This window comes from Pleurodeles waltl, chromosome 1_2 (genome assembly GCF_031143425.1).
Source record: "Pleurodeles waltl isolate 20211129_DDA chromosome 1_2, aPleWal1.hap1.20221129, whole genome shotgun sequence".
NCBI classification, from domain to species: domain Eukaryota; kingdom Metazoa; phylum Chordata; class Amphibia; order Caudata; family Salamandridae; genus Pleurodeles; species Pleurodeles waltl.
Genome location: NC_090437.1, coordinates 946,845,712 through 946,859,403, shown reverse-complemented (window position 1 = coordinate 946,859,403; position 13,692 = coordinate 946,845,712). Strand labels below are relative to the sequence as shown.

The following is a 13,692-nucleotide window of genomic DNA, read 5'->3' as shown; positions in this document are numbered from 1 at the left end:
GAACTGGGCCCCGCCGTCTCAAGAACCGCTGAACTGGGCCCCGCCGTCTCATGAACCGCTACGCTGGGCCCCGCCGTCTCAAGAACCGCTGAACTGGGCCCTTCAAGGCAAGAACCGCTGGCCCTTTGGCAGACGTGGCAGGGCAGGATCTATCTCGGGCAGGGCTGCAGGATGTCCTCTGGCCAACTTGCCTCCTCCAGTGGCAGTGGGGTCTGTTATGGACTGTATGGACCGTGGCTTTGCACTCCCCAGGATGGCCCAGTGGGCAGGCCACCCACTGTATGGACTGTTTGGACTGTGGCTTTGCTCTCCCCAGGATGGCCCAGTGGGCAGGCCACCCACTGTATGGACTGTTTGGACTGTGGCTTTGCTCTCCCCAGGATGGCCCAGTGGGCAGGCCACCCACTGTATGGACTGTATGGACTGTGGCTTTGCACTCCCCAGAATGGCCCAGTGGGCAGGCCACCCACTGTATGGACTGTTTGGACTGTGGCTTTGCTCTCCCCAGGATGGCCCAGTGGGCAGGCCACCCACTGTATGGACTGTTTGGACTGTGGCTTTGCTCTCCCCAGGATGGCCCAGTGGGCAGGCCACCCACTGTATGGACTGTTTGGACTGTGGCTTTGCTCTCCCCAGGATGGCCCAGTGGGCAGGCCACCCACTGTATGGACTGTTTGGACTGTGGCTTTGCTCTCCCCAGGATGGCCCAGTGGGCAGGCCACCCACTGTATGGACTGTATGGACTGTGGCTTAGCACTCCCCAGGATGGGCCAGTGGTCATGGAGTCCCCTCGTGGATCTGGCGTTGTGTACTCAAGTGGCTGAGGTGCCCCCCCTTCCCTTCCCCCTGAGGTGCCTGTCCTATTTTCTTTCTGATGCCCCTGCAGTGTTCTCTCCGTGGAGTTCTTGTCGTGGGACTGGGCCTTGCCCCTTTGCACAGGACCCCTGTGATCCACGGACAGTGGTTGGACTACATTTAGTAGCTGTGTATATTTTGTACATAGTTTATTTATTTATTTGGATTACTGGTGTACATATTTCAATATATCTGCCCGTTTATGATCTCTTATTTTGGTCTTTGCATTATTTCGGAGGGGGGTGGTTTGTGGGTTGTGACAGTGGTCTGTGGGAATGCATTGATGTGTGTGTTGTAGTGGGTGTGGGTGGGTGGGTGTGTGCCGGTAATCTTTTCCCTCCCCTGTGTCGTAGGTGCAGTACTCACCGATGTCTTCCGCGCCGCCGGGCGTGCTCCTGGTATATGAGCAGGTATAGGAGTGCGGGGATGACCTGCAACTCTGGTTCCATACTGCCGGAATCTCGCGTGGAGTGCGTAGAGGTGAGCGTTTTCCCGTTCGTAGTCTGTTTCCGCCGTGTTCTTATCGGCGGTGCTCCCGCCCCGGAAAAGGTGGCGGATTGGTGGGTCGTGATAGGGTGGGCGGTACATTGTCTGCCGCCTGGCTGTTGGCGGGGACCGCCACGCTGTTTGTTTGTACCGCCGTGGCGGGCGGAGTGTTAATACGGCGGGCTGTGTTGGCGGTTCCCGCCAGGGTCAGAATTGCATATTTTAGACCGCCGGCCTGTTGGCGGCTTGGCCGCCGCTTTATCACCGACCGCCAGGGTCAGAATGAGGGCCAAAGTGTCTTAAGTCTTTAGAATATTAACAAAGTCTCTTTCAAGCACAAGTACCTGGTTTAGCGTGGAAAAATCTCCTCAGAGGGCCACAAGAGAAGAGGTGCGCGGAAAAAGGGTTTGTGCGTCGATTTCTCCCCAGCACACACGGACTTGCGTCGTTATTTTCCCCGCGGGGAGGCCGGCGTAGTTTTCCGGCGCGCGGACTGTCTCTTTCTGTGGATCGCGGGGATTACCAGATGTTCCGGGTCTGTGCTTGGATTTTCCTGCTTGTTCTCCGGCTGCGCGTTGGTCTGCGGGGCTGCGCGTCGAAATTACGATCTCACGGCAGGCGTCGCGTCGATTTCTCCTCTGGATGTCGATCTGCGGGGCTGCGCGTTGAAATTACGATCTCACAGCAGGCGTCGCGTCGATTTCTCCTCCGGATGTCGATCTGCGGGGCTGCGCGTTGAAATTACGATCTCACGGCAGGCGTTGCGTCGATTTCTCCTCTAGAGGTCGGGCGGCGTTGTCCTTACAAAGCCGTGCGTCGGATTTTCGATCGTCCCAAGAGCGTTGCGTCGATCAGCGTCGGTGTGCGGCGTTTTTCTCGCCGCCGAACAAGCTGTGCGTCGAAATTTTCGCGCACGGAGCGTCCAAGTAAAAGAGAGAAGTCTTTTTGGCCCTGAGACTTCAAGGAACAGGAGGCAAGATCTATCCAAGCCCTTGGAGAGCACTTTCACAGCCAGACAAGAGTTCAGCCAGGCAGCAGGGCAACAGCAAGGCAGCAGTCCTTTGTAGAAAGCAGACAGGTGAGTCCTTTGAGCAGCCAGGCAGTTCTTCTTGGCAGGATGTAGTTTCTGGTTCAGGTTTCTTCTCCAGCAAGTGTCTGATGAGGTAGGGCAGAGGCCCTGTTTTATACTAAGTTGTGCCTTTGAAGTGGGGGTGACTTCAAAGAGTCTCTAAGAAATGCACCAAGTTCCCTTTCAGCTCAATCCTGTCTGCCAGAGTCCCAGTAGGGGGTGTGGCAGTCCTTTGTGTGAGGGCAGGCCCTCCACCCTCCCAGCCCAGGAAGACCCATTCAAAATGCAGATGTATGCAAGTGAGGCTGAGTACCCTGTGTTTGGGGTGTGTCTGAGTGAATGCACAATGAGCTGTCAACTAAACCTAGCCAGACGTGGATTGAAGGGCACAACAAGATTTTAGTGCAAAGAAATGCTCACTTTCTAAAAGTGGCATTTCTAGAATAGTAATATTAAATCCGACTTCACCAGTCAGCAGGATTTTGTATTACCATTCTGGCCATACTAAATATGACCTTCCTGCTCCTTTCAGATCAGCAGCTGCCACTTCAACAGTGTATGAGGGCAGCCCCAATGTTAGCCTATGAAAGGAGCAGGCCTCACAGTAGTGTAAAAACGAATTTAGGAGTTTCACACTACCAGGACATATAACTACACAGGTACATGTCCTGCCTTTTACCTACACAGCACCCTGCTCTAGGGGTTACCTAGGGCACACATTAGGGATGACTTATGTGTAGTAAAAGGGGAGTTCTAGGCTTGGCAAGTACTTTTAAATGCCAAGTCGAAGTGGCAGTGAAACTGCACACACAGGCCTTGCAATGGCAGGCCTGAGACAGGGTTAAGGGGCTACTGAGGTGGGTGGCACAACCAGTGCTGCAGGCCCACTAGTAGCATTTAATCTACCTGCCCTAGGCACATGTAGTGCACTCTACCAGGGACTTACAAGTAAATTAAATAGTCAATCATGGATAAACCAATCAGTAGTACAATTTACCCAGAGAGCATATGCACTTTAGCACTGGTTAGCAGTGGTAAAGTGCCCAGAGGTCAAAAGCCAACAACAACAGGTCAGAAAAAATAGGAGGAAGGAGGCAAAAAGTTTGGGGATGTCCCTGTCAAAAAGCCAGGTCCAACAGTTACCCTTTGACAGTCCTTCAACAGATCTGGAAAGTTAACTGTAGTGTGGGTCCAAAGGTCCCTTTTTTTATATATCATGCCTTCATTGAGGTAGGGGAGGTTTCTAGAAGTTGTACTTTGAAGTGCTTGGAGTTTCCTGATTCCCCTGCCCTGGCTCCAAGGTGGCTGCATGAACAATGCTAGGTTGACAAGTATTTTATGTAAAGGCAGAGCCTAGTCTATTCAGTTGCAAATGGGGTTGTGGCCAGCTCTGCCTCCCCATCCTACCAGATGTTAGCTATCAAGGCACATCTAATCCCTATATTGTGTGGCTGTCTGGGAGGAATAAAAACAGTTCAACTGCCAACTACACCCAGTCATGTAACCCAGGGAGTTGGGGGGGGGGGAGGGGGACTGAAGGCAGTAAATATGTTGGTGTAGGAACATGCCAACTTTATAGAAGTGGCATTTTCAAAATTGTAACTTAAAATACAACTTTACTATTAGAGAGGATTTGGAGTTCAAATTTATCAGACACCAAACAGGAAATGCTTACCTATACCTCACTTATTAAATATAATAAGGCAAACCAACATTATCCTAGGAGACAGGTAGGCCTCACTGTAGTGAAAAGCTAATTTAGAAGATGTTCACTATCAGGACATGTAAAAGTTAAAAGAACATGGCCAGCCTTTTAATTACAATGCACCCTGCCCTAAGGGCTACTTATGGCCGACCTTAGGGATAACGTAGAGGCAATAAAAGGGGAGTTTACAGCTTGGCAAGGGGGTTATATTGCCAACGCTACAATGGCGGTCCTGGGGCATGTGTTAAAGGGCTAATTAAGTGGATGGCATAATAACCAAACCCTCTAGTAGTATTGTAATTTGAAGGTCCTTTGCATATAGTATACCACTCTACAAGGGAGCTATGCCAATCAGGTGTATGCAAATTTTACTATGTTTAAAGGAGAGTGCACAAACACTTTAGCAGTGATAAAGTGCACAGAATCCTAAGGTCAACAAAAATGAATTCAACAAAACGTGGAGGGTAAAGGCAAAGGTTTGAGCATGACCCTGCAGAGAGAGCCAGGTCCAGCAATCTGAAACCATATTTCAAGAAATTAACAAGAAACAACTGATGGCAACTGTGAGAAAGTACAATTTTTCCAAAATGGTCCCCATTTGGTATGGACTGATGCTGCTGTTTTTTTTTTTAACTCTGCACAATGAGGCACTGCTGTCCAAGTCCAAGTGTATGTGCTCTGACCTCTAAAACATGGTATCATGTTCTAATCCCAAGATGACATATTTAAATTCACAGCAAGGCCATAGTATATAATGAAGGAAAATACAACAATAGCATGGAAAGTTAAATACCACCTGTGAACTGCTACCCTTCAAGAGCCATCCACTGGCATGGCAAAGATAACAGGGATTCAGTCCTACCAATGTGGCTTGAAGCCTGTAGCTTTTAAATAGGCATATGAGTAAGTCAAAATAACCAATTTTTATGGGAAGTAAACCTACTTCAAAATACTAAACAAGTCACCACTAAGAAGCAATTAAAGCCCACAAGTTAGGGTTCCTTGTATTTAAAAGTGATACCTGCAAGAATTTATGACATGTAGCTACTGTGACCATGCTCCAAAAGCGAATTCCTGTGTAAAGGCCTGTAGCCGTTTTATGAGAAAAATCACTGGGCTATTCAAAAAGCTAACTTATACTTGTAAGTTACATGTTTAAGTTTACTCTTACACTTTTGAGTAGCTTCACTACTATTGGCTGTTGCAAAATCAAAATCAAAAATATGGACTTCAATGTCTCCATGTCCAGAAGAAGGGGGTGGAGCTAAATTTACAAGTGTAATCTCCTCTTGTCAGAATGTAGCAGGAGTAAGTCCAGCACCAAGCATGGTCAACCCCTGATACTGCAGTACCCTCTCAGAGAAAATCATTCAGAAAGCGACTTAAAATAAAACTTCATAGGAAATATTATTAAATTAAAGTATATAAGATAGTTACAAAAATAAATAAATAGCATATAAAGTTTAAAGAATATCTACCTTTAAAACATTTTAATCATATTTTAACATGTTTTTCGAATGTACAGATGAATAAAACAATAATTTATATTAAAACATAACTAAACTACTTTTCTTCCATTTTGTGCATAATTTTGATAATAATTATTGCATTTTTTTTTTTTTACTTTTCTTTTACTTTACACTAAATGAAGTTGTTCCAGCAGCACTCCAGCTTCAAAAGTAGGTTGGTGGATACAGCCTGCAACCCTGCCCCTGGAGGATTTTGACTTTCATTCCTAAAGACTATGGGACTGATTTAGAATTTGACAGATGGGTTTAGTCTGTCACAAGCCTGATGAAAATCTCTTCTGCCATATTACGATCTCCTATTAGCCTATGGAGATCATAATATGGCGGATAGGATATCCATCATGTTTGTGATGGAGTAACCCATCCACCAAATTATAAATCTAAGTCTGAAGGTGTGAATACCAAAAAGCGAAATATTAATTTGGAAAAGGAAGGCCCACTTAATAAATATACCCTGGTTATGTCTCAACACAAGTCTCAGTGAAACTCTCTTACACCAATGGTAGTGCGACACAGGCAGCAGGTCATTTCACAGAGAAACATTTTGTAGGTTTGAGTGGTGCCAACAATTTTCTTATCATGAAAACAGCACAAAAAGCCTAAAGCAATTTAAAGAAATATATACACTTTTAAAGAGCAAAAGGACACCAAAATGGATATGTAAACTGTTTAGGCAGAAGCATGTAGAAAGCTAATGCAGAGTTGACACCAATGAAAAATATCAGTTTGTGGTTGACCTGGACGTAGGTGTGATCACAGGAGAAGCTAACATCTGATTCCAAGCCTAATTCAGATATTGGTGGACAGGTACGTCTATTTAAATGCAATTGTCATAAGGCAGACAGAATACTCATCATGTTTGTTACTAAGTATTTGTCTGCCAAGCTCTAAATGAGGCCTCGTTAGTCAGGAGTCCTTTTCCTTTTCTGGTATCTTTCTTCAGATGTTACCCCAAGTCCAGGAGTGATTGGTATTTGTGTTCATAGGTTTTTAGTCCAATCTTGTGCTATAGCTATGGATCAGAGAAGTTTCTACACCCAACCCTCTACCTTCTCACCCTATATCCACCTCAGTTTGCAATACTTACTCTGCTTTACTTCAAAAGTTCCCAAATGCCCTTACTCGAAAATGGCTAGGCCCTTCTTCCATCTGGTAGGGCTCAGACTCTCCAGTAACCACTCACCTATTTAGATGAGGTGGTCTCCCTCTGTCAGGTTCAAAAACATTTACCCCTCCAGCTGGGCATGAAACCAGAAGGTCTCAGAAGGCCCTTGGAATGAATGGGGCAGATCCTGCTAGTCTCCATTGGTAGCTCCAAGTCAAAAGAGCAAGTGTGAATATTGCTCTTTGTTCTTCCAACTATTTCTGTTTAATTCTCAGCTGGGTAATCTCTAAGAAATGGCTAGTATTTGACAACAGTCGTACTTTCCTGTGCTCAAAGCCAAAGCCCTTGTCTTTGAGCAGAAGGGCTGTTAACTCTCATATACAAGAATGTGCATTGCAATTCAAGAATCAAGGTAAGTAACAAACAAGCAATTTTGGCTCAAAAAGCATAAAGTAAATTTTATAGAGTTACCTTTTGCCTAAAGTTATAAAGTATCTACTTTCAAAAATACACTAGATGCTTGAAAGTGAGAATTACATTCAGTGATTTTTCTAGAACATTTTCTGGCGAAGATGTGAAAAAAAAATTGAATCTCACTGAGACCTGTTCATGAAAAACGTTGTTCAAGCTCGTCAGAGCAAAAAGGATTTGCAATACACCTGAGGGATATATGAAGGTGGAACAAGAAATGGTAACAAGATTTTTGGACAAAGGCTATGACGAAAAAGAATTGGAAAGAGCCAAAAATAAAGTGCCCAAAATAACTAGGGATGAAATACTGTTTAAGAGATCTGGAAAGAACAAGGCAGATGTGAAGAAGGATAGTCACATTTGATACTGCATATCAGACTGTGATTGTGGATCGATGTAAAAACTGGCATCTGTTAAGGAGAGACGCTTGGATAGGTAGTGAGGTATCCAGGAGACCAGGGATTACCTTCAGGAGGGCTAGGTAAGAGAGGATATTCTGGTCAGGAGTGATCTAAGGAGTGAGAAGCAAACTTGACTTAGGCCAATTGAGGGATTTATAAACTGCAATAAGTATAGGGCATGCAGGAATGTGCTAACATGAAAGATTGTGTAACCCAAGGCAAGAAATCCAAGAATATACAGGGTCTCTCTACCTATAAAAGTGATCATGCATGAAATATATAAATTATGATGCACTTGTCCCAAAGGTTATGTAGGCAGCACCACTCTGCAAATACACAAAAGAATCCTCCAACACTTAAGAGCTATAAAGAAGCATGACATGTCTTACCCATTGGCTAGGCACATGCACAAGATATACAAAGGTGATGAGAAAGAACTGAAATACAGAGTTATTGTTGGGATTCAGAGGGATATGAGAGGTGGCAATAGGGAGAAAACACTCAGAATCCCGGAATCCAAATACATTCTAGCCTTTGATGTATGGAATCGAGGGGTTTAAATTGAGATGAGGAGGGGCTTGTTCATTTATAAGTGTGCAATTTTGCTATTACCAGTATGAATTAGTTTTTCCCTTGTGTTCTCTTATAATAGACGTGGGGTTAGCAAACTGCTGTTAAGCTGTCTGCGAAAAATCATTTTCTGTGGTTTTAACTTATGTGTATTTTGTTTTAATTTTTAGAGTTCCTTTTGGGGATAAACAATCATGTGGACGGGAAGTAGCTATTGTATGTCCACTAGGGATTTACAGCGAGTTGAATCTACTTCATGAATGAGTGTGAGGCCTACCATTTACTGATATCCATTATCTTTTGAATTTGTAAACATTGTGGTTAACATGGATGATAATAGCCCACTTGGATGGCGTTTTTGTTGAACTTAATTAATTTTCTTTATTTAGAATATTGTATTATCGCCGTGTTTACACTATCATTTTGACAAAATGCATTCTCTAGGTGGTATATTTGTTTTAAGATGCAATGTTATATGCATTATGATCTGCTTGTCACGTTCTGTTTTACATGTTATATATTTTGTACAGCACCTGTTATCTAATAATTGATGCTCTGTTGGTGATATTGATCCACGAAATTTCACTAGGGCATTTTGTTTATCATTATTACTTTCGGGGACACGTGATTATTTAAAGTGCACTAAGATGGCATTTGGCAAAGTGACAAAGGCTGTATTTCAGCCGAAATGCATCATGTGTGTAATGCTGCTGCAGAAATAAATGTAATTTTGTAACACGCTCGGTGTGCTAGTTCTCCTTGGATTGTGGAGTTTGTGCAATATTTTCTGGAATTCAGTCATGAACATTCTTCAAACCAACACAATTATATATTTTTCTTTCCACAGTTACTAAAAATGATGGTCTTTCCTCTCGCACAATGCACTTATGGGTACACTGAAAGTGAAAGTCTTTTCTTAATGTTTCATATTTATTTGGTCAGTGTTTATAAAGGAGATAGTGCATGAACCTGCTTGTTTTGGCTATGAGGAAGATCTTGTAGCACGAACTGCGTTGCTGTAAAGAAAACTTCCTTTGAGGTCAGCAGGATTGGGTCGGGGGGGACGCGGGGTTGCACTTCCTTTTTGAAATTTATAGCGGGGGCTGCACCTGCTACTTGCACAAGCCCCAACAGGTGGATAGAACGAAGAAGTGCCTGGTCTCTGTTTTTTTATTTTTTATAATGACACCTGATTCCCACTGCTAACCGCATGCTGTACTCTAGCTTTTGGTGGAGCCGTGGAATGCTGGTGAGTTGCAGTTCGAGCGCAGGCTAATTTTTGTCCCGTAAGGCACAACTGAACTGGCGGATTCCTCGCATTTGGTATACCAGAGCATTCTCACTTATGGGCGGATGTAGCAGTGCTCTGTTCTGTTAATGGCACTGTTAGACCTAACAGCCTTACCGTGGTCACCCCTACCTTTTTGCCTGCCTCCCTCCACTTTTAAGATCATGATAACTGCTAGCCAGTGCTAAAGTGCGTATGCTCCATCCCTTTAAATATGGTAACAATGGATCATACCCAATTGGACTATTTAATTTACTTATAAGTCCCTAGTAGATTGCACTATATGTGCCCAGGGCCTGTAGATTAAATTCTACTAGTGGGACTGCAGCACTGATTGTGCCACCCACTTAAATAACTCCTTAACCTTGTCTCAGGCCTGCCATTGCAAGGCCTGTGTGTGCAGTTTCACTGCCCAATTCGACTTGGCATTTAAAAATACTTGCCAAGCCTAAAACTCCCCTTTTTCTACATATAAGACACCTCTAAGGAATGCCCTAGGTAACCCATAGGGCAGGGTGCTGGGTAGACAAAGGGCAGGACATGTACCTGTGTAGTTTACATGTCCTGGTAGTGTAAAACTCCTAAATTCGTTTTTACACTGCTGTGAGGCCTGCTCCCTTCATAGGCTAACATTGGGGCTGCCCTCATACATTGTTTGAGTGGTAGCTGCTGATCTGAAAGGAGTAGGAAGGTCATATTTAGTATGGCCAGAATGGTGATACAAAATCCTGCTGACTGGTGAAGTTGGATTTAATATTACTATTTCAGAAATGCCACTTTTAGAAAGTGAGCATTTCTCTGCACTTAAATCTCCCTGTGCCTTACAATCCACGTCTGGCTGGGTTTAATTGACAGCACCTTGTGCATTCACTCAGACACACCCCAAACACAGGATACTCAGCCTCACTGTCATACATCTGCAGTTTGAATAGGTCTTCCCGGGCTGGGAGGGCCTGCCCTCACACAAAGGACTGCCACACCCCCTACTGGGACCCTGGCAGACAGGATTGAACTGAAAGGGGACCTGGTGCACTTCTATGCCATTCTTTGAAGTCTCCCCCACTTCAAAGGCACATTTGGGTATACAAACAGGGCCTTTACCCCTACCAACTCAGACACTTCCTGGTGAAGAAACTGGAACCAGAACCTGCATCCTGCCAAGAAGAACTGCCTGGCTGCTAAAAGGACTCACCTGCCTGCTATCTGTGAAGGACTGCTGCCTTGCTGTTGCCCTGCTGCCTTGCTGCTCTTGGCTTTGGTGAAGAAGTGCTCTCCAAAATCTTGGATAGAGATATAGAGATTGCCTCCTGTTCCCTGAAGTCTCAGGACCAAAAATACTTCATCTCCAGAAGAAGGACTCCTTGTGCGGTGAAATTAGACGCACAGCCTGCCAGAAATGACGCACAGCTTGCATCGCAGTGAAAATTTCACCGCATGCCGAACTGCACTGAGAAGATCGATGCAGCGCCAGCATAGCGACCTGAAATTCGACGCACAGCCCACAGGATCGATGCACAGCAGAGCTGGCACGGTGCAGCCCAACTGCCAGAGAGGAATTGACGCAGCGCCTGCCGTGCAGTAGAAAATTCGATGCAATGCTCACCGGATGCAACGCCCCCCTGTGACTTCGTCCTCCCAGTGCAGGAAATCCACGCATCATGCCCGGGGCATCTGAAAACTCTGCAACCAGAAAAGGATCCACGACCGAGAACCGGAAATCGGCTCATCCCTGCGTGAAAACTAAATGATGCATTGCCGTGTGCGGCCTGAGAAATTGACGCACACCCCTTTGTTTCCACGCATCTCCTCCTCTGCTGTTCTTTGCAGAGATGTTTCACGTGAACCAGGTACTTTGTGCTTGAAAGAGACTTTATTTGCTTTTAAAAGACTAAAGACACTTCGTATCACTTTCAGTGATATCTCAACATATACTGATTGCATTTTAAACATTTTGATCTGCATCTTATCGGATAAATATTATATAGTTTTTCTAAACACTTTGTGGTGTATTTTTGTGGTGCTATAGGGTGTTATTGTATGATTTATTTCACAAATACTTTATACATTGCCTTCTAAGTTAAGCCTGACTTCTCAGTGCCAAGCTACCAGAGGGTGGGCACAGGATAATTTGGATTGTGTGTGACTTACCTTGACTAGAGAGAGGGCCCTTGCTTGGACAAGGGGTAACCTAACTGCAAAGCAAAGACCCCATTTAGAACAGGCACGTTATGCGACAACACATTGAGTTCATTTTTTATTTGGTTTTACCACCCTTGAGCACCCTATTAGCAACCACGCAACATGAATGAGGCACACATGAGACAGGCAGTGGTGTCGCATAGCCTCTTCTCCAAAAATGACAATGGTAATTTGGACATAGCTGATACAGCAAAAAGTGGTGGCAAGGAGATCACCAGGACTCTTAGACAACATTTGTTCCAGTATGAAAAGCTGTTAAAAAGATAGATCATTCAGTGAGGAAAATGACATCTCTTAACAAATACATTGAGGTGGGAAGAATTCCATGGGGCTTGCACATTATTACTACCCAACCTACCAGAACCCCCTGATAGAGGAGTGGTCATTACTTATGACCACAACATGTAAAAACATGAACAAACTACTATTCGAGTATGCCAAGATTGAGCTTGAACAGACTTTTGAGGAGATTGCAAGATTGAAAGAGGTTCTTGACTTGCACCAAGATCAAGACAAGATTCAAAAAATGTTATCCGAAATGGAACAAAGACTGAGCAAATATAATGATGAGATCCAGGGGTAGAAGAGGTATAAATTCCTGCAGGAGAAAGAAGATTATGCCAGTGGCCACATCTTAACATTTGGAATTAAGTTCAATGGTGCAGATAAACAATTTAAGCAATTGGGGGCACTAAAGCAGCAGAAATTGGTGACTTCGTAGTCAGGGTGTGAAGTTTACTCAGATTTGGAGGAGCAGCCAGGCACACCTGGCATGGACATACCACCATGACTACAATGGATGAGTATAAGTTTTCACAACAAAACAGAGGACTGCATAAAGGAAAAAACCTAAACAAAAAGGAGGAAGAAAACATGCAGAGGAGGAGAGAAGAACAGATACACTTTACTGCATGGGAGAACAACTCAGCAGACAAAGAGGAAGTAATGAGTAAGGAACTTTTGACTGTCATTAATTTGTCAACACATGAACTAAGCAGGGCTAAAAGGCCAATTTTAGAGCTTGGATTCTCTTTTGCCCTGTAGCCCATTGAGTGCTGAGGAGTTTCAGTTGTTATATGTGCAGAAACCTATGGAACCCCATTTTTACATGCTGCCCAAAATACATAAAAACAAGACGAATCCCAGTGGCAGACCCATAATTTCTGCTTTTAGCCTTTCAGAACCTACTTCCATGTACTTGGATTATTTTCTTGATATCCTATTTTCTGAGGTTGCCATCTTAAAGCAGGAACAGTACTGATTTTATGTTGTATTAGTTACCATAGATTTGGTCTCACTTTACACCGGGTTAGACCACAATTTGGGTATCCAGGAATGCACTCACTTTTTGAGGGGCAGACCTATTCATTTATATGACCATTCTATAATGTTATTGATAATATTGAAATTCTACCTTGAGAACACGTTTTTTTTTCTTTTCAATGGGTTTTGGCATAGGCAGCTGGACCTGTGATGGGGAATTGTTTTGCTCCAATTATGCTTGAATTTGTATGGGTTGGTGGGAGGAGCAGTATGTGTGGATGGAACAGAATGGCAGGTGGACTGAACACACTGCATTTTTGACTAGATAGATCAATTATCTTTTTATCATTTGGTATTGTCACAGGAGCACACTACACAAGTTTCTGACACATATTTCCAATAATGAGTTTAATTCAGACTTTGCTCACAAAGTTCATGTGAGTGTTAAAATTCAGGATGGATCAGTGCAAACTTCCCTCTACAGCAAGAAGACAGTAGGCAATACCTTGTTACATGTACGCAGCCACCAACCCACAAAACCGAAATGGAGTATTCCATTTGGGGAACTCCTTAGGGCAAAGCAAAATTACAGTGGACCACAATCTTACAACGCAGTGGAGAAAGGGATGCTAAGATGATATAGGGTTGGGGTACCCCAGTAGGTCCTTAAGGTAGCCACGTGGAAGGTCAGCACTTTGTCCAGGGATGAGCTCCTAGTTAAGAAGAAAAGGACAAATGACATTTCCCAAAA

At 44.2% G+C, this 13,692-nt stretch overlaps 1 protein-coding gene across 5 annotated transcripts in view; it reads right to left on the bottom strand.

The window, feature by feature from the left end:
• The window catches only part of SGCZ (sarcoglycan zeta), a 4,310,842-nt gene that overhangs the window by 3,501,409 nt on the left and 795,741 nt on the right, over nucleotides 1-13,692 (bottom strand). The window lies entirely within an intron of this gene.